This window comes from Dendropsophus ebraccatus, chromosome 6 (assembly GCF_027789765.1).
Source record: "Dendropsophus ebraccatus isolate aDenEbr1 chromosome 6, aDenEbr1.pat, whole genome shotgun sequence".
Lineage (NCBI taxonomy): Eukaryota > Metazoa > Chordata > Amphibia > Anura > Hylidae > Dendropsophus > Dendropsophus ebraccatus.
The window spans coordinates 60,430,709-60,450,977 of NC_091459.1; positions in this window are offsets into that span (position 1 = coordinate 60,430,709).

Sequence of the window (20,269 nt, forward strand, 5' to 3'; positions counted from 1 at the left end):
AATTATTGGAAGCACTTTTAATAAAGAGGCTATTATGGCCAATTTTTTCCAACGTTAAAAGAGGTGTCCTCAGTTTAATGGGGTAAAGGGGGGAGGGGGTTTGTGGAATAAGGGGTTCTAGTGGGGGAGCAGTGGTCGATAGGGGATAGACGAAGGGACTCAGCAATACCTTAAGTCAAGATCTCAGATACACACTCACACACACTCGCACACACTTACTTTTTATCCTTGAGGCCCCCAGTGAGTGAAGTCTCTGCTCCCAGTCAGCAGCCTGCAGCCCCTCCACCTTTGCCCCGACTGCAGAGCTGTATACTGGAGGGAACAGACGTCACAGCTGGGAGGGAGGGGGAGGGAGGAGAGAGGAGAGGGGGCCCGCTGCATCTTCCTGTCTCCTAGGAGAGCACACCGGCCAGAAGTCACCAGCTCCGCACAAGCCTGGGAGCTGCTGAGGAGGGGGCCGGTCTATTGTGGAGGGAGGGGGGGATTCTGCAGCCCGGTCCACAGACAGTGCAGGGGGGATGAGGGCCTAATGATTTTAGTTAAGTAGAAGGGCCCCTTGCATCTGCGGGAGCTCTCCCCTCTCCCTGCACTGTCTGTATACCAGGCTTCTCATAAAAATGAAGTGTGTGGGAGACCCGGGCCCCCTTATAGGCCGGGCCACATACACCTGTACTGCCAGTAATGCTCTGTTGGCAGCCCTGGCTCATTGTATTGGGGTGACAAAATGTGTACAGTTGTTGCCCATACCAGATAGCACCGTCAAGCCCCCCCCCCCCTAAACTAGTGTGTACTGCACTGTATAGCTGGGATTTGTAGTGCATCCTGAATAGAACTTACTTCACTGCTCATTGTATTGGGGTGACAAAGTGTGTACAGTTGTTGCTCATACCAGATAGCACCATCAAGCCCCCCCTAAACTAGTGTGTACTACACTGTATAGCTGGAATATGTAGTGCATCCTGCATAGAACTTACTTCACTGCTCATTGTATTGGGGTGACAAAATGTGTACAGTTGTTGCCCATACCAGATAGCACCGTCAAGCCCCCACTAAACTAGTGTGTACTGCACTGTATAGTTGGGATTTGTAGTGCATCCTGCATAGAACTTATTTCACTGCTCATTGTATTGGGGTGACAAAGTGTGTACAGTTGTTGCCCATACCAGATAGCACCGTCAAGCCCCCCTAAACTAGTGTGTACTGCACTGTATAGCTGGGATATGTAGTGCATCCTGCATAGAACTTACTTCACTGCTCATTTTATTGGGGTGACAAAATGTGTACAGTTGTTGCCCATACCAGATAGCACCGTCATCGGTTGCGTAACTACCAGGGTCGCAGCGGTCACCGCTGCGACCCGGCCCGCCACGAGGGGGGGCCTGCAGGGCCCCCGAGGCCCCCCCCCCCCCCAGTCAATCCCTCTTTTTTTGCTTGCGGTCACAAGAGGCTGACTCCGTCTCCCCCCGGCTAATGAGCGGCTGCTGGGGGTGTCCGGTCCTATCCCCGGCAGCGCGCGCATCTGAACTCCCTGTGCCGCCTGGGGCCTTGACTTCCGGTACAGAGAGCGTCTCGCTTCCTGTGCCGGAAGTCCCAGCCCTAGCGTACAGGGAGTTCAGATGCACGCGCTGCCGGGGATAGGACCGGAAACCCCCGGCAGCCGCTCATTAGCCGGGGGGAAGACGGAGGCTGCAGGAGGAGTGAGGATCGACGGGGGAGCGGGTTGTAAGGTGAGTTATATGTGTTTGTTTGTTTTTTTATCTGTCTGCACTGAGGGGAGAGGGGGGCCATCTATAGAGAGGGGGCTATTTATAGTGGGGGCATCTATGGGGGGGAGAGGGAGTTATCTATGAGGGGAGGGGGTTATCTATAGAGAGGGGGTTATCTATAGAGGGGGGAGGGGGCTATCTATGGGGGGGAGAGGGGGTCATCTATGGGGGAGAGGGGGTCATCTATGGGGGGAGAGAGGGTTATCTATGAGGGGAGAGGGGGCCATCTATAGAGAGGGGGGAGAGGGGGCTATCTATGAAGGGAGAGGGGGGCATCTATAGAGGGGGAAGAGGGGGCCATCTATAGAGAGGGGGGCATTTATGAAGGGGAGAGGGGGCTATCTATAAGTGCGAGGAGAGAGGGGGCCATCTAAAAGGGGGACAACATAGGTTACCATTTATAAGGGGGACAATATAGGTGGCCATTTATAAGGGGGACAACATAGGTGGCTATTTATAAGGGGGACAACATAGGTGGCCATTTATAAGGGGGACAACATGGGGGGGCTTCTATGAGGGGGGCAACACAGGGGGGCCATCTATAAGAGGGAATACACAGGGGGGCATATACTATAAGGGAGTCACAGAATCAGCCTACCCACTAAATGAGGGTGTAAAGGGGCCAATACAGATGTGCAGTGTGTAGAGAGATGAGGATGGTGCCAGAGTGAGAAGCCTAATATGTCTGTCTGGCAGATTCTGTGGATTCGTGGCTCGGAGAAGTTCTCATAACAGCCCAGGACAGATGGAGAAGATGAAAAGGGAAGAACTTCGATCAGAGAAGACGTCCCCTTTGAGTCACCTGATGTAACTGCACTGTGATGTATATGGTGTATACGACCTGTGTAGAGCTGGGTCTGCCTCTATTTGCCTGGATGAGGTGATAGTGATCTGTGTACAGTGAATCTTATGCAGTAGCAGCAGTGGTGGTATCAGTCAGTATGTGGTAGTGTTAGTCAGTATGTGGTGATGTTTGTTACTTGTGATCTGGTACTGTGTTTTATTGGATTTAGTATACAGGATTTGGTCAGTAACAATATGGTGGTTATGGTAGCGGTTGTGATGTGGCGGTAACATTTCCTTCCTATATACTGGTAATATTGGTCTCAGTATACAGGATTTGGTCAGTAACAGTATGGCGGTAATATATATGGTGATAATATTTTCTCTTCCTATATGCAGGTGTTATTGGTAATATCTGTCTGTGTGTATATATATATATATATATATATATATATATATATTACCAATAGCATCACTTGGTTGTGAAAGAGGGGGGGGGCCAAGTTGACCTCCCCCCCTAAACTAGTGTGTACTGCACTGTATAGCTGGGATATGTAGTGCATCCTGCATAGAACTTACTTCACTGCTCATTGTATTGGGGTGACAAAGTGTGTACAGTTGTTGCCCATACCAGATAGCACCGTCAAGCCCCCCCTAAACTAGTGGGCACTACACTGTATTGCTTCTATATCACTTCTATTGGTTCTCTGTGTCCTCACTGCCATGCTGATCGCGCCCCCGCCAACCAGCCAGCTGTTTTATTTTATTTTTTTGGTCTAGCCATGGCCGGGGCCTCACCAACCCCCGGTCGAGAGGCATCAAGTGACATCACACTACGTCTGCGGAGGAGCGGCACTGGTTGCCGGGGACCTGCCGATCGTGCCCCCGCCAACCAGCAAGCTTTTTTTTTTTTTTTTACTCTTACTCTACTGTGTCAGGCCTAATTTTTGTGAGGTTCCACGCCTGCCTCATGTAAAGGCCGGTAATGGCCACTTGTTTTTTTATTTTCTAACCTTCAATTTAAATTTTTAAATCAAATCGACTTCAATTCATGTGCAATTTTGCAGGGCTGTCTGGTCATCTATTGTATCTCCAAGATACACGCCACTGTTCAAAGGAACAGACAGTGATAATGGTGGATCCTAATTTAGCATCCTTGTGTTATCCATTTCAAACCATATAATCAGTGGATGTCAACTTGCGGGGGTTCTCTGCTGTCCTTTCATTTTTTAGCTCCGGGCCTCTTAAGAAGACTGTATTGTTATTCTTCGTCCCTACCTCCAAAGAGATGCCTATCACGCACAACTGCATGAAGGTGTGAGGCTAAATCTAGCAATAATTTTAGTTTTAGGCGCAGCATCACTGCCGTGGGTAAGCGCCAACAGGCGGTGGTCAAACTGCTGAACAGCACCTTCTACCTTCCTTGGATATTTTAGCCGTTTTGAAGGCAGGATTGACCAGGTCTTTTTAATACACAGGCTACCGCACTTGCCGTCTCTTAGAGACTCTTTAAAGGATTCAGGCTGTGTTCACACTTTGTATATTTGAGGCTGTATTTGGTCCTCATGTCAGGTCCTCATAGCAACCAAAACCAGGAGTGGATTGAAAACACAGAAAGGCTCTGTCCACACAATGTTGAGTGGATGGCCGCCATATAACGGTAAATAACTTCCATTATTTCAATACAACAGCCGTTGTTTTAAAATAACAGCATATATTTGCCATTAAATGACGGCCATCCAATCAATTACAACATTATGTGAACAGATCCTTTCTGTGTTTTCAATCCACTCCTTGTTTTGGTTGCTATACAGCCTCAAACATACAGCCTCAAATATACGTAGTGTGAACATAGCCTCAAAGTGCATTTGATCAAATTCCGTCGCCTCTTAAGCAGACTGTATTGTTCTCTGTGTCCTCACTGCCATGCTCTGACGTCACACTAAGTCTGCCGAGGAGCGGGACTGGTTGCCGGGGGCCCGCCGATCGCGCCCCGGCTAACCAGCCAGCTGTTTTATTTTAGTTTGTTTGGTCTAGCCATGGTCGGGGGCCTCACCACCCCCGTTCGAGAGGCATCAGGTGTACCCTTGATGGTGACTGACAGCTGGCCTAGCCAGTTAGCTGTCAGCACCCGGGTTCGTGTGTAATTAGCAGTGAGCTTGGTTGCGTGTGACAAGGGGCGGAAGCTGTTGGCGGCTCTGCAACTCGGCAGCCTCACACATGTAGCATGCCTGGCGTCTTCAACCTAATGTTGCTGCAGTTCCTTAAAATTTACCTCAATGTGGCTGACTTGCTCAACAAGGTGCACCGCATCTGTGCGACTACTGCTGTGCCTGCCCTTGCATCCTTGTTGCTGGGCCTTAACTGGCATCCATGTTGACTACTGCTGGGCCTGCCCTTGCATCCTTGTTGCTGAGCCTTAACTGGCATCCATGTTGACTACTGCTGGACCTTAACTGACATCCATGTTGGCTACTGCTGGGCCTTAACTGGCATCCATGTTGACTACTGCTGAGCCTCAACTGGCATCCATGTTGACTACTGGTTTTGGACAACACAGATTACTGGGTGTTCACTCTCCTGGACCCTTGGTAGAAACCGAACTTTTCCACTGTCATTCCTGCCGAGGAACACAGTATAAGAGTGAATCAATATCAACAGGCCCTGGTAAAGAAGCTGAAAATGTACTTCCCATCTGACACCACTAGCGTCAGAAGACGTAGTTCTGTGGGCCAAAGAGCGGGGGAGAGGAGCGGTGAAGCAGGCAGCTTGTAAAGGGGCAGGGGAACACTCTCCAAGGCCTTTGACAGTTTCATGGCACCCCAGCAAGATATGTCAACCGTCCCCAGTCTAGACAGAGTAGGGGGCAAGCCTTCAGGAAGATGGTGAGGGAGTACCTTGCTGACCATACCACCGTCCTTCCCGATCACTCTGCTACCTACAACTACTGGGTTTCAAAGCTGGATACGTGGCCCCAACTAGCGCTTTACGCCTTGGAGGTGCTGGCCTTCCCTGCCGCTAGCGTGTTGTCAGAGTGGGTCTTCAGTGCAGCTGGTTTCATCATCACTGATAAGCGCACCCGCCTGCCTGACAGCGCTGACAGGCTGACGTTAATAAAAATGAACAAAGCCTGGATTTCACCTGAATTCAACTGTCCACCCGGGGAAAGTTGCTGAACATGAAGATTCTTGGTATCTTCTCACCTCCTCTTCCTCCTACTCTTCCTACAATTCTCAGCCAACTGCCAAGTCTTCTTCCGCCATGCAGGGTCTGGCATAATTATTGGGAGGCTTAATTGCTTCCTCACTCCTAATGGTTCTCTGTGTCCTCACTGCCATGCTCTGACGTCACACTACGTCTGCGGAGGAGCGGGACTGGTTGCCGGGGGCCCGCCGATCACACCCCGCCAACCAGACTGCTGTTTTATTTTATTTTTTTGTGTAGCCGGGGCCGGGGCCTCACCACCCCCGGTCGAGAGGCATCAAGTGTACTCTTGATGGTGAGTGCTGACTGACAACTGGCCTAGCCAGTTAGCTGTCAGCACCCGGGTTCATGTCCACTACATATCCCAGCCCCTGGACTCCAATTTTTGGGTGGGCTCACTTGATTCCTCACTCACTTGTAATGGCTATCTGTGTGCTGAATGCCATGCAGTGTCTGGCCTAATTTTTGGGAGGCTCACTAGCTTCCTCACTCACTTGTAATGGTTCTCTGTGTGTTCAAGGCCCTGCACTGTCTGACCTAGTTTTGGGGAGCCTCACTAGCTTCCTCACTCACTTGTAATGGTTCTCTGTGTGCTGAATGCTATGCTGTGTCTGGCCTAGTTTTGGGGAGCCTCCCTAGCTTCCTCACTCACTTGTAATGGCTCTCTGTGTGTTCAAGGCCCTGCAGTGTCTGGCCTAGTTTTGGGGAGCCTCACTAGGTGTGCCTGCCCTTGCCTCGTTTTTGCTGGGCCTTAACTGGCATCCATGTTGACTACTGCTGTGCCTTTACTGGCATCCATGTTGACTACTGCTGGGCCTGCCCTTGCCTCTTTTTTGCTGGGCCTTAACTGGCATCCATTTTGACTATTGCTGGGCCTTTACTGGCATCCATGCTGGCTACTGCTGGGCCTTAACTGGCATCCATGTTGACTACTGCTGACTACTGGTGTGCCTGCCCTTGCCTCCATGTTGGCTACTGCTGATCCTGCCTGGCCTCCATGTTAGCTACTGTTGCTCCTGCCTGGCCTCCATGTTGGTTACTGTTGCTCCTGCCTGGCCTCCATGTTGGTTACTGCTGCTCCTGCCTGGCCTCCATGTCGGCTACTGCTGATCCCGGCAGTTCTCTGTATGCTCAATGCCATGCAGTGTTTGGCCTAATTTTGGGGAGGCTCACTTTCTTCCTCACTCACTTTTAATGGTTCTCTGTGAGCTCACTGCCATGCTAGGTCTGGTATAATTTTTGGAAGGCTGACTGGCTACCGCTTCTACCTTGTTCACTCTGTCTTCACCGCTATGCTGTGTCAGGCTGAATTTTTGAGTGGTTCATGATAAGCTACCTCTGTTTTAATGGTTCCCTGTGTTCTCAATACCATGCTGTGTCAGGCTGAGTTTTTGGGTGGTCCCTATGCCTACCTCTGTTTTAACCAGGCTGTTGCACAGAATTAGGCATAATGGTGCCATTAGACAGCCTCAGAGGCATGCATACATGCTGCCCCTGCTGTTTCCTGTCCATTTCCGTTGTGTTTGCATCAATTTCTGAGGTGGCAGGTTTTCACACGACCTTCCCGAATTTGGGTCCCCTCAAAAAATGCTCGAGTCTCCCATTGACTTCAATGGGGTTCATTACTCGAAACGAGCACTCGAGTATCGGGAAATACTCGGCTGAAGTAATGAGCACCCGAGCATTTTAGTACTCGCTCATCACTACTTATGATCGTATTTGCGAGTTTTTTATTCGCTATTTCTTCGCTTTTGAGTTCGTATCTACTGCAAACGACCGAACAATGTCTTATTCAATGCAAACGATTTGCAAACGTTTTGCGAACAAGCAACGATATAAATAGGTCCAGGTCTTATAAAGCGATCAAAGATTTCTCGTTCGGTCGTTAATCGTTAACTTCATTTCAACCGAATGATTATCGTTTAGATTTGAATGATTTAACGATAATCTGAACGATAAAGATGCAACAAAATCAAAATTGATAAAAAGAAATATTGGGTAGCATGAATCCAGCGCTGCTGCCATAAACCAATGTGGAATTCTAATGTAATTGAAAACCAAAAATAAAAGTTTATTTAAAAGCACGAGGTTGACATGTATCGTAAGAATCCTCTCTCTTTCCCCCCTTCCTCAGAAGAAGTGTGCATGTGTATGATATAAAAAAAAGATCTGCACACTTTTCAACAAAGTAGAGATAAACTGAGAAAACCAGTGAAGTGATAACATTATGGCCTGGAGGGTTATATTCTGGCCTAAGCTATTTTACACCCCCTTGTATAGAATCAGGGGCGTAGCTAGGATTCACTGGGCCCCACAGCAAAAATTTTAAGGGGCCCTCTCCCCTACGCACAACACAAAGCACTGCATATATGTATATGCTCTGTGATGTGACCAAGAGGCAGAATCATGCAGCCACAAGAGACTGGCAGAGTAGAGAGACAATGGCTGCTTGCTTTGTCAGTCCACTGTGTTTACCTATAAGGGCCTATTAGGAGCCCTTATGGTTGAATACATAGGTGCAGGAGCAGACTATCTTTTGCTTACCCCTTATGTACTGCTGGTGCACTGGTAACCCCTGACCTCTGCATTGAGCTCTGCATTTTTCCTACTTGAATGTGCAGCTGGAAAACAGAGGTCAGAGGTTATCAGAGAAGATCTCTTTGTTTTCTGCTTGTTAACCCTTTTTTTGTGTTGCAGCATGTAAATAAACATTGAGTAACTTACACACTGCAGTACATAAGGAGTTAAGCAAAAGGAAACACTCTCTTACCTTCTCCCCCGGGCCCCTCTCCTCCACAGGCCCCATAGCAACTGTCTACCCTGCCTCTATGGTAGCTATGCCACTGTGTACAATATATCCCCTGGGGTATACTGTAGCCTGTGCCACAGGGGCGTAGCTAGGGGTTCAGCCTAGGGGGGGCGAGCAAGTCTGAGTGGGCCCCCAACCGATTATGTTACTCAAAGGGAACCTCGCTTGACAACAATGCTTTCTAAATAATAAAGGGTATATTCTGCTCCATTACTCATAGTGAATTAAGAGCAGTGTTAGAGGCTTCTACATTTACATATATAGACACATAAAATGAAACAGTGACTTACAAGGGGTGTCTTCTCATCGGAGTCGCTCACTATCCCAATGTCATGGATGTATGGGCAGTATAACAGGTTCACCTGAGATCTGTAGTTAAAACTGTAAAAAAAAGTTAAATCCATTATGCAAAGACTATTATTTTCCCTATACACTGACTGACCCATATACCATAGAGGTAGATAATTTGCATTCTGCCTAAGACAGGTGCATCACTCACAGGGAGGTACCGCAGGCTCAATCACTAGCTAACTCGGGCAGCCACTACAGGCTGCTGCACCCTGCTCTCTGTGATCCGAATCACAGCTTTCTGATTTAAACATACTTGTCCCTTATCCTGTAAGAGACTGGGGTGGAGGGGTCGGACCTCTGCCCCCATTCCCCCAGGATCTCCAGATCAGCCCCCAGCTCCTCTATGAAGCTGCCAGAGAGAACTGGGCCAAATAGGGTTAAATCAGAAAACCACTGTTTTCCACATGTCCAGCTCCCCCTGGTTTCCACATGTCCAGCTCCCCCTGGTTTCCACATGTCCAGCTCCCCCTGGTTTCCACATGTCCAGCTCCCCCTGGTTTCCACATGTCCAGCTCCCCCTGGTTTCCACATGTCCAGCTCCCCCTGGTTTCCACATGTCCAGCTCCCCCAGGTTTCCACATGTCCAGCTCCCCCTGGTTTCCACATGTCCAGCTCCCCCTTGTTTCCAACATGTCCAGCTCCCCCTGTTTACCAGCTCCCCCTGTTTCCACATGTCCAGCTCCCCCTGTTTACCAGCTCCCTCTGTTTCCACATGTCCAGCTCCCCCTGGTTTCCACATGTCCAGCTCCCCCTGGTTTCCACATGTCCAGCTCCCCCTGGTTTCCACATGTCCAGCTCCCCCTGGTTTCCACATGTCCAGCTCCCCCTGGTTTCCACATGTCCAGCTCCCCCTGGTTTCCACATGTCCAGCTCCCCCGGGTTTCCACATGTCCAGCTCCCCCTGGTTTCCACATGTCCAGCTCCCCTGGTTTCCACATGTCCAGCTCCCCCTTGTTTCCAACATGTCCAGCTCCCCCTGTTTACCAGCTCCCCCTGTTTCCACATGTCCAGCTCCCCCTGTTTACCAGCTCCCTCTGTTTCCACATGTCCAGCTCCCCCTGGTTTCCACTTGTCCAGCTCCCCCTGTTTCCACATGTCCAGCTCCCCCTGGTTTCCACATGTCCAGCTCCCCCTGGTTTCCACATGTCCAGCTCCCCCTGGTTTCCACATGTCCAGCTCCCCCTGGTTTCCACATGTCCAGCTCCCCCTGGTTTCCACATGTCCAGCTCCCCCTGGTTTCCACATGTCCAGCTCCCCCTGGTTTCCACATGTCCAGCTCCCCCTGTTTCCACATGTCCAGCTCCCCCTGTTTCCACATGTCCAGCTCTCCCCGTGTCCACATGTCCAGCTCCCCCTGTGTCCACATGTCCAGCTCCCCGTTTCCACATGTCCAGCTCCCCCTGTGTCCACATGTCCAGCTCCCCCTGTGTCCACATGTCCAGCTCCCCCTGTGTCCACATGTCCATCTCCCCCTGTGTCCACATGTCCATCTCCCCCTGTGTCCACATGTCCAGCTCCCCCTGTGTCCACATGTCCAGCTCCCCCTGTGTCCACATGTCCAGCTCCCCCTGTTTCCACATGTCCAGCTCCCCCTGTTTCCACATGTCCAGCTCCCCCTGTTTCTACATGTCCAGCTCCCCCTGTGTCCACATGTCCCGCTCCCCCTGTTTCTACATGTCCAGCTCCCCCTCTTTACCAGCTCCCCCTGTGTCCACATGTCCAGCTCCCCCTTTGTCCACATGTCCAGCTCCCCCTGTTTCCACATGTCCAGCTCCCCCTGTGTCCACATGTCCAGCTCCCCCTGTGTCCACATGTCCAGCTCCCCGTTTCTACATGTCCAGCTCCCCCTCTTTACCAGCTCCCCCTATGTCCACATGTCCAGCTCCCCCTGTTTCCACATGTCCAGCTCCCCCTGTTTCCACATGTCCAGCTCCCCCTGTTTCTACATGTCCAGCTCCCCCTGTGTCCACATGTCCAGCTCCCCCTGTTTCCACATGTCCAGCTCCCCCTGTTTCCACATGTCCAGCTCCCCCTGTGTCCACATGTCCAGCACCCCCTGCATCCACATGTCCAGCTCCCCGTTTCCACATGTCCAGCTCCCCCTGCGTCCACATGTCCAGCTCCCCCTGTGTCCACATGTCCAGCTCCCCCTGTGTCCACATGTCCATCTCCCCCTGTGTCCACATGTCCATCTCCCCCTGTGTCCACATGTCCAGCTCCCCCTGCTTCCACATGTCCAGCTCCCCCTATGTCCACATGTCCAGCTCCCCCTGCTTCCACATGTCCAGCTCCCCCTGCGTCCACATGTCCAGCTCCCCCTGCGTCCACATGTCCAGCTCCCCCTGCATCCACATGTCCAGCTCTAGTCTATTCCTAAAGATACAGACTGCCTGTGCAGTCTGTATCTTATGCTTTTACCTATAGCTGCGGAGCGGAGCAGTAAGGCCGGGGGCGGCCATCTTGATGACGTCAGTGGTGCGTTCCAGCGCTGGAACGCACGGGACGTCATCAACATGGCGCCCGGCTTTACTGCACCGCTACAGAGGACTGGGTAAAGTATAAGATACAGACTGCACAGGCAGTCTGTATCTTCAGAAATAAACTTCATGAAGATACAGACTGCCTTTGCAGTCTGTATCTTATACTTTACCCAGTCCCTCTGTAGCGGTGCAGTAAAGCCGGGCGCCATCTTGATGACGTCCCTTGCGTTCCAGCGTTGGAACGCACCACTGTGACGTCATCAAGATGGCCGCCCCCGGCCGTACTTCTCCGCTATACAGGATTAGGTAAAAGCATAAGATACAGACTGCACAGGCAGTCTGTATCTTCAGGAATAGACTTAGGGAGCAAAAATTCAATAGCGATCTGAGTGGGCCCCTGCCAGAGTGGGCCCGGGGGCGGCCGCCCCCCCAGCCCCCCATCAAATTTCGCTACTGCTGTGCCAGAACTGAGAAAACCAGTGTCATGATAACTTGGTGGGATATAGTCTGGCCTAGACTGTTTTACACCCCCAAATTTAGTGTTTATCCCCAGGGTATACTGTGGCCTGGGCTAGACTATACTATAAGTTCATAGTAGCCTAGGCTATTTTACAATATATATCCCACGGGGTATACTGTGGCCTGGTTTGACATTCAGTGGACATATTCTACCTTCCTCTGGGTCAGCACAGTATGGTTTCTCTAGGTTGAACTTGATGGACTGTTGTCTTTTTTCAACCTTATTAACTATGTAACTATGTCAGTTGGGCAATTTCCCTGGATGAGGCTAACTCCATGTCTCCCCATAATTTATATAATTCTTACTACCAGATATACAGTAGATCTCTATAAGCTTTTTACCATGGATGAACACCTAGACACACTCCTTTTCACTCCTAGGAAACTTCAACTCCTGTTCTTACCCTGTAAGACCCTGTATTCCCTGTTTTGCCAAGAATCTTTGAACAAGCTGAAATCAGTTTATAGACAAGTCTTGCTGCACCTTTGTTTTGGGGAACCACTGTCAGGAAACCATGGACTTTTTTTCAAAATTTTTTCTACTCTTGTGGTAGAAGGGGTGAAATTTCCAAAAACAACCACAAGATGGCAGTAGTCAGCTGCTAAAGACACAAAGGCAACAGAAAAAAATGGAATGAATGTCGTTCATAATGGGTTTTTTTTATAAGCAGAATTGCACAATTTAATTAAACGCTGTTTGTTAAACTAGTTATGGAGCAGTATGGATTTAATGCGGCGTACTTTTAATGCATCAGTGCATAAAGCACAGCTTCATAAATTATGGCCAAACAATGGTACATAAAAACTAAAAATGTAGTTATTTTTCCTTTTAGTTCTTAGTGTTTTTGTATTTTTTTGGTAATGTAATCCATGGTAATACAAACATCTATTACAATTATAAGTCATGCTAAGCTTTAAGCTTGAGCTGATCTTTAATCATCAATCTTTTTACTGGTAAAAATTCCAGCATATATAAAAAATGACCAAAACTGGTTTATAGATATGTTTCTTTCCTTGCTCATATATATCTTCCCCCCCCCCCCAGAGATTAGTCTGCTTACAAGTAAATAGCAGAAGCAGAGAGAAGTAGAATCCGCATGGCTCCCCAGCTGTAGGATGATCCTTTGCTGCTCCGTGTACTGTTCCATATTTACAGTGCATCACTCCACTCCAACATGTGACTGCGCACTGTTCCCAGCCTAATCCCACTATGGGAAGGGGCCACCGTTTAAAAAGTGGCTGTTTTTATAAAAAGAGGTTTGCAGCCATCACTATCAATATGGGCTTAAAAATTAGCTAAACTTCTTAAGCCGGCTTGGGTTAATGTGAACCCAGATTCTCTACATTTGATTACTGGTGGCTAAATAATGTTTCATGCTGCCCTAAGGCTGCCTAGGAAAACAGCTATAGGCCATAGGCTGTATCAATGTTTTCCCGGACTCCCTTGGGTGGCATCCAACTTCTCCAGCCAAAGGTAATTAAGAAAGTTTACTCATCTCTATTGGGGCTATGTTCACAAATAGGGGGAAATTTATCAAGGACTTTATGTGGTGTCCCAGCTCCGCTGGGAGGCGCGACCAATCACTTGCCAGATGGTGCTGTGTGACTCCACTAGTGCAGTGGGTGGTCGAGATATAGCCCAGCCAAGTGTTATGCTGTCGTGATGCCAGTTCTGGCTGGGCACACAGGTATGATGGCACACCTGCTTTTTTTAAGTAGGCTGCCTATACCCTTTCCCCTGTGGTCAGTAACCTGCCAGACTGTTTGGGGGTCCCTTGGGTACTTATCACAGTGGTCTAGAGTGGAGTTGTGACCCACTCAGACTTTTGGCACCGCCACCCACAGAAAGGGGAGATAACCCAAGGAAGATGCAATGGCTGTGTAGGTGCTTGGATAAGAATCACCACCACTAACACTTTAAAGTACAGGCTTTTGCAAGAGGTGTAAGACAGGCAACAACAGTGGTGGGATACCACATTTACGCCAATTTTTGAATTGAATAATTAGTGAATTGGTGTTGATGGCACCCACCTAGTGGTATTTGTAAACAAGTATTCGACGTATGAATAATTATCTGGGGCCCAAGAATCCCAGGGGGTCCATGGCCACCCTAGTGGCCATTATTTTATCTGTCCAAGCTGTTGGAACTACATACAGAAGTTTATAGACCCATTACCTCTTCATCTCACTCAAACGTGCTCATGTCCCCTAAGCTTCCCTATTATAAAGACACACAGCACTCTTTATGATCAGGCAGAGCATTTCTTCAATCCTTTGCCTGATCATAGTCATAACAACTGTGGACATGTCACGGGAGAAGTGTTCGAGGGGGTGTACATCTCACCTAGGTTACTGCTTAGTGTGAGATGGTGAGTCCAGGAGGGATCTGTTGCTCAGCAGTGTTATGCTGCTGAGCTATTATTTACTGTTGCCGGGCCTGGATTTACATGGAATGGCAGGTAGGTTTTGGTAGTGGGACTTGCCATTCCCTCCCCTCGATCCAGTTCAGGTGTTGGGATCAGGTGAGCTCTGACCCTAATCAGCCTGAGAAAGTAAAAGCTCACACAGTGTGCAGATGGTGGCTCTCAGCCAGGAGTGATCAGCCTGTGTGTTTGGTGGGAGCTGTGAATACAGACGCTGCTGGAGCTTATATACACCCTGCGGTGTCCAGGTGAAAGACGCACTGTTTGTATAGTGTCAGATAGGTGAAGAAACCTGTTAGTAAGTGCCGAGACGGGCAAGACTTTTTTGTTTGGTTGGTTCTTAAAAGCACGGTGTTGCTTTATTTCTGTTTGATGGACTGTTTATGCTGCAAATAAACGCCAAGCTATTATTTTACAAGTCTGCTGTGGACTGTGTCCAAATACACCATCCCCCGGGAAGATCCCTACAATTGGTGCTGCGGAGCAGGCAAAACGGTTGCTAGGGGCAACGGTGTGCATCAACTTGGCTACAGCTGCTTATGTCCTGGGTGAAGGCTGCTGCTTCACTCCAAAAACAGTCAAGCAACATGGAGGAGATGATGAAGCAGTTAATGCAAGTGAGTCTGCAACAGCAGCAGGCTAATATGCAGCAACAACAGGCTCTGACAGACGCTAACCTGCGCCATGAACAGACATTGGCCGCACATCAGCAGGCTAATCGGCAGCAACAACAGGCTCTGATAGACGCTAACCTGCGCCATGAACAGGCGATGGCTCAACAACAGAAACTTATTGAGCACCTGATAGCAAAGCAAGAGGCGTCTGCAGGTACTAATCCACAGCCAGTGGGCGTAGCTGCTCCAGAGACTTTTTCTGTGAGAAGAGCTGTGCAGCGTGCGCTGCAAAAGATGACTGCTGATGACGATGTTGAGGCCTATTTAACTGTCTTTGAGCGTGTGGCTGAGTGAGAGAAGTTACCATCCACTGAGTGGGCAGAAGTCATTGCTCCCTATTTAACAGGCGAACCTCAAAAGGCCTACTATGAGCTCAGTGAGCAAGAGGTCAAGGACTATCCTCGGCTAACAGCAGAGATACTTGCCCGACTAGGAGTTACTGCTGCTGTCCGTGCCCGGAGGGTACGCAACTGGAGCTACAGTCTGGACAAATCAGCGAGGTCCCAAATGTATGACCTGATCCATTTGGCAACAAAGTGGTTGGAGCCGGACACCTCTACTCCTGCCCAGATCCTAGAGAGGGTCATGATGGATCGCTACCTCCGAGCACTTCCTGCTGATCTACAACTTTTGGTGGGACAAGGTGACCCTAAGAATGCCGACGAACTTGTCAACCTTGTGGAGAGGTTCCAGGCGACTGAGGACTACCTCCGTGATGTTCCTGCAGCATCTTCACCTCCCCGGAGTGCCAGATCGGTGCCGTCAACTGGTAAGAGACTTCCATCTATTGGGGGAGTGTGGAGGGGGGCTGATAGAGGGAAGAGCGCTCAGAGGCAAAAGACTGGCGATGGTCCCAGATGGCTAAGTGGCCCTAAAAAGGACTCCCTGCCAAGGAGACCAGGCCCTATCCAGTGCTGGAGATGCCATGAGACCGGACATATCTCTGCCCATTGCCCCCTTACCAGTGAGCCCATGGAGTGTGACGCTAGCCGGCGTCAGTCGCTATTTGCGGAACAGTCTTTTGTTGCAGTCACTGGACTAGAGACTGAACAGCAAGTCTGCAACATTACTGTCAATGACTTCCCTGTTAAGGCGTTGCTGGACTCAGGAAGCCTTGTCACCTTGGTGCATGCCAGCCTGGTGACTGGGGACTTTGTGTCAAACAAACATATAAGTGTGGTGTGCATACATGGTGACACAAAAGTGTACCCTATTGTGCTGGCTAATGTCCGGACTGAACTAGGCGCTGTACAATATGAAGTGGGTGTGGTTAAAAACCTTATGCATAATGTGATATTGGGGCGTGGTTTTCCATTGTTCTGGGCTCTATGGGGGAAAAGAAAATCCCCTGAAAGGAGTGAGGATACCCCTAAGTCTATTGAGTTACCCACGGTAAATGATAGAAATGTACAGGATGAAAATGATGCTTTTCCTTTGCAGGTCCTGGCTGGTGAGGAAGAGGCTCCTCCCACTGAGCAGAATGTTCCAGACTTAGAGGTGTCTAGGGATTATTTTGGTACTGCACAGTTGGACCCCACTCTCAAAAATGCGAGAGAGCAGGTTGCTGTTATGAATGAGGTACCTCAGGAACCAGATGCTGAAAAAAGATATCCACATTTTTCTGTGACTAAGGATCTCTACTATAGAGTCACCAAGATTAATGACGAGGTTGTGGAACAGCTCCTGGTTCCTAAGCCGTACCAGCGTCAGGTATTGGACATGGCCCATAATAATGTACTTGGGGGACACTTGGGGACTGACAAAACGCAGGAGAGAGTCCTCCAGAGGTTTTATTGGCCTGCGATTTATGATGACATTAAAAAGTAATAATAATAATAATAATAATAAATTTATTTGTATAGCGCCAACAGATTCCGCAGCGCTTTTTTTCTATGCATACAGTACAGAGGTACATAATACGCAGTTAAATTGGAATAAATTGGAATAAATAAGTACATAGTTAATAAAAATAACAAAAAATACAAAATACAGAGTATAGACGAGACCTGCTCGTTGGAGCTTACAGACTAATTTTCATAGACACCAGGCATAAGTGCTTTATTTGTCCATGGTCCAGCCATTGTACATAATTAGAATTACAGGATGAGCCAGTAACAACGCCAATGTCTGATGCAGGTAAACATATAAAGTGCAGGAACAGTCAGAGAAATAGAGCAAGGGAAACAGAAGGGGGAAACAGTTTAGGGAACGTTATAAGCGAGCCTGAAGAGATGAGTCTTCAGGGCACGCTTGAAACTGTGGGTATTGGGTATTAGTCTGATGTGTTTGGGTAGGGCATTGGAGGCGGGAATGAGAGGTTTTGATTATGGAAGATATTAAGGTTAGATCATTTGCAGAGCGCAGAGCACGGGAAGGATGGTAGGTGGAGATGAGGGAGGAGATGTATGGAGGGGCAGAGTTGTGGAAAGCTTTATGGGTGAGGGTGAGGAGCTTGAAGTGGATTCTGGATTTGATGGGTAACCAGTGCAGTGACTGGCACAGAGGAGAGACATCAGTATAGCGGCTGGAGAGGAAGATGAGTTTGGCTGCTGCGTTCAGGATAGACTGGAGAGGGGAGAGCTTAGACAGAGGAAGACCGATTAGTAGGGAGTTACAGTAGTCAAGACGGGAGTGGATCAGGGCGACAGTCAGAGTCTGAGCAGTGTCAGTGGTGAGGAATGGGCGGATTCTGGAGATTTTTTTGAGATGGAGATGACAGGAGCGTGTAAGAGCTTGGATATAGGGAGTAAAGGATAGATTGGAGTCCAACAAAACCCCCAGACATCGAGCCTGATGCACAGGAGTGATGCTAGTACCACAGACTGAGAGGGAGATGTCGGGTTTAGGTTTGTTAGAGGGAGGAAATACAAGAAGTTCAGTTTTAAAGAGATTAAGTTTGAGAAACAGAGAGGTCATAGTGTTAGAGAGAGCGGATAGGCAGTCACTAGTATTTTGCAGGAAGGCAGGGGAGACGTCACGGGAAGAAGTGTATAACTGGGTGTCATCAGCATAAAGATGGTATTGGAAACCAAACCTGCTGATGGTCTGTCCGATGGGGGCTGTATAGAGGGAGAAGAGGAGGGGACCCAGGACTGATCCCTGGGGAACCCCAACAGTAAGAGGTAGGGGACTGGAAGTAGAGCCAGAGAAGGATACACTGAAGGAGCGGTCAGAGAGGTAGGAAGAGAACCAAGAGAGAGCAGAGTCCTTGAGGCCAAGAGAGCTGAGCATGGAGAGGAGAAGCTGGTGGTCCACAGTGTCAAACGCTGCTGAGAGATCCAGGAGAATCAGCAAGGAGTAGTTTCCTTGTGACTTGGCCTTCAGGAGGTCGTTTGACACTTTGGTGAGAGCAGTTTCAGTGGAGTGAAGGGGTCGGAAACCAGACTGTAGAGTGTCAAGAAGAGAGTTATCAGAGAGATAGCGGGTTAGGCGAGAGTAGACAAGACGTTCCAGGAATTTAGAGATGAAGGGGAGATTGGAGACAGGCCGATAGTTGGCTGCACAGGATGGATCTAAAGAAGGTTTTTTCAGCAGTGGGGTTATAATAGAGTGTTTGAATGAGGAGGGAAAGATACCAGAGGAGAGGGAGAGGTCGTGCCCCACATGTCAGCTTAGCGCCCCAGTGTCACATTTCCGCAGTCCTTTGGTCTCGCTCCCCATCATAGAGGTACCTTTTGACCGCATTGCAATGGACTTAGTGGGGCCCATTGTAAAGTCGGCTAGGGGACACCAGTACATCTTAGTTGTCTTAGACTATGCGACCCGCTATCCTGAGGCTGTGCCCCTAAGAAACACTGCATCTAAGACAATTGCATGTGAAATGTTTTGTATGTTTTCCAGGGTGGGGATCCCCAAAGAAATCTTGACCGACCAAGGTACCGTGTTTATGTCAAAGGTGATGAAGGATCTATGCAAACTGTTCAAAATCTCACACCTATGTACCTCTGTATATCATCCCCAGACAGATGGGTTAGTGGAGAGGTTTAATAAAACCCTGAAACATATGTTAAAAAAGTAGTGGAAAAAGATGGTCGTGGTTGGGATCACTTACTACCTTACCTGATGTTTGCTATTAGGGAAGTGCCCCAAGCCTCCACAGGGTTCTCTCCCTTCGAGTTGGTCTATGATCGTCACCCTAGGGGTTTGTTGGATATTGCAAAAGAGACCTGGGAAAGGGAGTCCACCCCATACAAGAGTGTTATTGAGCATGTAGCATAAATGCAGGACCGTATAGCCACTGTAATGCCCCTAGTAAAGGAACACCTCCAGAGGGCGCAAGAGGGTCAAAGTAGAATTTACAATCGTTTTGCAAGAATCAGGACATTCAGTCCAGGTGACCGGGTCCTCATACTTGTTCCCACTGTAGAAAGTAAATTCTTGGCGAAGTGGCAAGGTCCCTATGAAATTGTGGAAAAGATCAGTGAGGTAAACTACAAGGTGCACCAACCCGGTAGAAGGAAGCCTTTCCAAGTTTATCACATAAACTTGATCAAACCCTGGAAAGACAGGGAATCCTTGGTGGCGACAAACACTGTTAATAATTTGTCACAACCAACCCCTCCGGTCAAGATTGGTGATACTCTTATCAGTGTCACAGAAGCAGGAGGTTAACCCCTTAACGACATCGGGCGTAAACTTATGCCCTCGCAGCCTGGTACTTAACGCACCAGGGCGTAAATTTACGCCCGATGTTTACCCGACCGCTGCGTGTAAACACGCGGAGATCGGGTAATGATGGCTGCTGTTACTAACAGCAGACCACCGTAGCTTGCCGGCACGGGGGGGGGGGGGGGGGGGGGGGGGGGTGATTAACCCCTCCGTGCCGACGATCGCTGTAATTGGCTGATTTATCCAAATCAGCCAACTACAGTGATTTTCTGGTTCCCGGGTCATCGGTGACCCGGAATTTAATGATGATTGGTGCTGTCCGAGACAGCACCAATCATCATTAGTGTGTATACTAGAGGGGGCCATGGTGCCACCCCCCAGATCGCTGCTATTGGCCGGCCAATAGCGGCGATCAAAGTAAAAATAAATATTTTTACTTTGATCTGCACACCTCAGTCGGTTAGCTGAGGTGAGCAGAGCAGGTGTGTGTGGTGTGTAGTGCACCATACTCACCTGATCGTAGCGTCCGGTGCGGCGAATCGGCGATTCCGTGGCGTCCGCTTCTTTCCGCGTCTTCGTTCGGCGCCTGCTTCTTTCCACGTCATCGTTCGGCTTCTTCGTTCGGGTCTTGTCGCGTTTTTTCCGGAGATCT